The 4,562-nt window shown below is 48.0% G+C and overlaps 1 long non-coding RNA gene across 1 annotated transcript; it reads left to right on the top strand.

The window, feature by feature from the left end:
* The first annotated feature begins 1,574 nt into the window (after positions 1-1,574).
* LOC146759468 (uncharacterized) lies at positions 1,575-3,465 on the top strand. Its single transcript, XR_014932427.1, has 3 exons — positions 1,575-1,781; positions 2,083-2,206; positions 3,115-3,465. It is a non-coding gene; the product is annotated as an uncharacterized LOC146759468 (long non-coding RNA).
* Positions 3,466-4,562: the final 1,097 nt, after the last annotated feature.

Genomic DNA, 4,562 nt, shown 5'->3' with positions numbered 1-4,562 from the left:
TGGCACTTGTGGGTCGGGAGGTGGAAGTTGTGGGGCAGGAGGTGGAAGTTGTGGAGTGGGAGGTGGCATTTGTGGGGCGAAAGGTGACACTTGTGTGGCAGGAGGTTGCACTTCTGGGGCAGGAGGTGGCACTTGTGGGGCGGAAATTGGAACTTGTTGGGAGGGAAGAGGTACTTGTGGGGCAGGAAGTGGCTCTTGTCGGGCAGGATCTGGCACTTGTGGGGCAGGAGGTTGCACTTGTGTGTCAGGAGGAGGAAGTTGGTCAGTCAGTGACACTTGTGGGGCAGGAGGTGGATTATTTTGGGGGGGAGGTGGCAGTGGTGTGGCAAAATGTGGCACTTGTGGGGCAGGAGCTGGCACTTGTAGGGCAGGAATTGGCACTTGTGGTGCAGGGGGTGGTCGTTGTGGGGCAGGAGGTGGTCGTTGTGGGGCAGGAGGTGGCACTTGTGGGGCAGAAGATGGATGATGTGGGACACGAACTTGCACTTGTGGGGCATGAACTGGCACTTGTTGGGCAGGAGGTGGCACTTGTGGGGAAGGAGGTGGCACTTGTATGGCAGGAATTGAAACTTGTGGGGTGGGATGGGGTACCTGTGGTGAAGGAGCTGGCACTTGTGGGGCAGGAGCTGGCACTTGTGGGGCATGAACTGGCACTTGTGGGCAGGAAGTGGATGATGTGGTGCAGGAGCTGGCACTTGTGAAGCATGAGCTGGCACATGTGGGGCAGGAATTGGCACTTGTGGGGCAGGAGCCTACACTTGTGGGGCAGAGGGTGGCACTTGTTGGGCAGGAGGTTGAAGTTGTGGTGCAGGATGTAGCACTTGTGGGGCAGGAGCTGTAAATTGTCTGGCGAGATAAGGCACTTGTGGGGCAGGAGGTTGCACTAGTTTGGCAGGAGGTGGCACTTGTGGGGCGGGATGTGGCACTTGTGGGGCGAGAGGTGACACTTGTGGGGCGGTTGGTGGATGAGGTGGGGCAGGAGTTGCCACTTGTGGGGTAAGGGTTGGCACTTGTGGGGCGGGGGGTGGCAATTGCTGGGTGGGAAGTGGCAATTGCTGGGTGGGAAGTGGCAGTTGTGGGGCAGTAGGTTGACTGTCCCAGTCTGCCTCTGGGTGGGATCTCTTTCTGATGATTTCTCCTCTGTGGAGTTTGTTCTGTGCACTTCCATCCTCAGTGGTGGGTGAGCCATTCTTTTTTTTTTTTTTACTTTTGTGATATATTCCTGTTGCGCCTATCTTTCTGCTGTTACGTATGTTATGGATTTCCTTTTTTTTTTTTTTTTTTTTACTCTGTTTTGTGTGGTTGTTTTTTGTTGTTTGTATTGTTGTTGTTTTTTAACTTTGATTCCCTGGTCTTTGGCTTGCTTTTTTTTTTTCTTTCTTTATTTTTCTTTGTTTTGCTTTTTTCTTTTGCTGCATCATGATCTGCTTCACGGGTGTCATTTGCAAGAGACTGTAAATTCTCCTGGTTCGAACTGCAGTCAGCTTAATCAGATGCGTAAGCAATACATAAGGGCTGCTGAGGCCGGGCTGGTTTTCCATTTCTTTATAAACTTGGGTGCATCCACAGCAGCACTTATCTCCTGTTTTTGTTGTTGCTGTTGTTCAAGATAATTAAAGGATGCTACGTCTGTGTTTGTTGTCATCCTGCTTTCTTTTCTCTGTCTTGCAGGTCAGCTCGTGCTAGAAGTCGATGGTATCGCTGTATGAATCAAGGGCAGTTTAGGAGCAGCTGCTGATGGAAGAAACGAAGTCCAGGCTAATAAATGGAAGTATCTTCTGGTAAGGTGTCAAAGGTGGCAGTCATCATTAAAACCAAAGGGCTGGCTCATCCGAGTGCTTGCTGACTGATGCTTGGGAGTGTCTCGTTCTCCAGCTGTATGATACGAAAGCTAAATATGCTGAGCCGTTACAGCTTGTGCTGAAGTTGTGATTGTGCTCCCAGATGTTTCCTTTAGTGGTAAATCATGTTCTGGCACTGTGGTAGTCCTATCTCTGGCATGATCAGGAGCCTGGAGCACCGTGTCTGGTTGCGAGCCTTGTGTGCCTGTTTCCATGAACCTTGCTTTCTTTCTCTCTTCAGAGTAAGGGCAGGGTGCTTCCTTGCTTTTGGTGGATTCATTCAGGAGGCTGTCAGAAGGCCAATTGCAGTGTTCATAACACGGAGGGACACAATGGGAATGGACTCTCGTTACCACCATGCAAAAGTGAGTTTCTTATGAGTGATATAATTTTGATTATTACTTCTGAGCAGTTGCAGTGTGATAGAGGATGTCACGAAACTATTTATTTGGGAGCACAGGGAAGAGTCATGAGAACCGAAAATGTAGTTTCTGTTTTGGCTGTCAAAATGGTGGAGTTTTTTTGGGAGGACAGTGTCTGGTCTTCCTGTTAGCAGGCCCCCTCTGAGAAATTGGGCTTTGCTTGCTGCTTTGCTGTGCCTACCTGCCTGCTCCCTGTGCTTGCTGTGTCTGATACCAGCGGTCGTGGAACATGCTCCCTGAGGCTGTGGGCCTGGCCCTGAGCTGCTGCAGCTTAAAGGCCGTTTGAGTTTAGGTTGTCCTTCCTGGAGCATCGGGTTGGACTTGATAATCCTCGTGGTTCCTTTACAACTTGGGCTATTCTGTGGTTCTGTGGTCTTGGTGGTTTGCCTGGGAAATACCAGATGGTTTTATTCCCCCAATTTTTTATGGCATTTGAACTTGTTTCAATTCTAAATGTGGGAGAGGAGTTGGATAAGGGTAGGGTAAGGGTAAGGGTAGGTTGCTTTTTTCTTTTTCCTATTCTCCTAGGTATTTTCTGCCCATGTTGTGATAACTCTCTAACCAGAAATGTTCTTAATGCTCATGAAAAGGCTTTACTGGCAGCACACAATTTGACCATAGGACTGCTTGCTGGATTAATTTCTATGGATTGATTGTATGCTTTTTGAGGTGGTATGTTCAGTTTATCTTTTGAAAGGCTGTCAGCTTTTGAGGTCGCTGAGGTGTCTTGCTTTATCAGTCTCTAGCAGCTTGCTGGAGCTTGAAGTAGTTGAATCGTCCCATACAGAGCTGTTAAATAAAACCTTATAATCACTTTGTTTGTCACCTGACTGCCCTTCTTGTCTCCCTAGAGCCCAGCTGTCTTCCTGGGATTGCTGAGCAGCTGCCTTTCGCTGTCTCCTGCCTATCAGATCAAAAACCAGTGGTGTAAAACTGAGTTGGAATTTGGTGGCGTAAGTCCTTGAGTATTCTTTATTTCTGTAAAAGGCGCTGGATGTCTCAAGATGGAAGTCCAGATACCTACCCAAGTGTATTACAGCAATCACAGAATTTCTATTTCAGAGACTTTTTCAAAGCCCTTCAGATGGAAAGGCAAAGGGAAGTGCAACTTTGGAGTAGTAAATGGTGCTTATTAAAATGTAAAGAGGTCTAATTGGTGTAAATGGACTCCAGTCACACTGGTGTATAGCTTTCTTTATGAGGGTACTCAGGAATTCTTCTGACAATGAGTGTTACAGTCCCAGCTCCAGGTGCGTGCTCAGCTTGGAAATGCATGCACATAGCTTTTGCTTGGCCAGCTGCTTTGACTGCATTGCACTACATCATCTTGTCTTGATCTCTTTGCTCCCTCCATCAAAAGTTTTGCTCGGCCTAGACTCGTTGCAGATACTGACTGTGTTATTTTGATCCACATGAGATCAATACAGAAATGAATACAGAAAATTAAGTAGGGTTGTGCAGCACGAATTTGAACGTCTATGGAGACCACCCTTTGTGGGACTCAGACTTGCAGAACTAGCTCCTTGAAGAGAGGGGCTCCAAGGTATTAACCCATATAAACCGTTGCTCTTCAGCATCTTCCTTCGTCAGTGACATAGATGATGGCAGGTTTGCAGACGATACAAACTGAGCAGTGCAGTCAATATATTGTAGGGGAGGGAAGCCAACCAGAGGGACCGGGACAGGCTGGAGAGGTTGCGGGCGTCCCTTTATTTTCCTTTGTTGTTTCCTTCTGGTTACAGGGAGCTGTCCGTCCCTTCTGCCACTGTGAAGTTGCTGTGGGGAATGAAACCGTCTGCAATTGTGGAAGGAGGGTCACTGCATGAGGAGGGGCTGCACATTCAGACATATGGAAGTTGATGGGAGTGTTTGCCTACAGATGTGTTCTCAATTTCAGTCCCCCAAAGCAATGAATTTCTGTAGGAGGCTAGATGTGTTTTTACAGGCAAGATTCATTGACTTTAAAATGATACTGGTTTTGATGACGACGAGGGGGGCTGGGTGGTTGTACAGGGAAGACAATTGAATGCTGCCAGAGATCTGCGTTTATCAGGCAGGAAACAGTGGGCATTGGCCTCCCGTGAGCTGGGCTTGATACTGATCTACCGGGACTCTTCTGTCCTGGATATCTTCAGAGAACACTGTTCTAGCTGCTTGTAGTTGTAAGGCGTGGGAAAGGAAACAGTGGTAAAGAACTAAGAACCTGCAAGATAGTTTTGGATAGGGCGGTGGATGTAGTTTACCATGATTTCAGCAAGGCATCTGGTACTGTCTCCCAGGACATCCTTATAACAAGCTG

Source organism: Coturnix japonica, chromosome 10 (assembly GCF_054131305.1).
Source record: "Coturnix japonica strain WE chromosome 10, WE-NBRP24, whole genome shotgun sequence".
Taxonomy (NCBI): Eukaryota; Metazoa; Chordata; class Aves; order Galliformes; family Phasianidae; genus Coturnix; species Coturnix japonica.
Note: the sequence above shows the minus strand (reverse complement) of the source record. Positions and strands in the feature narration are given on the sequence as shown.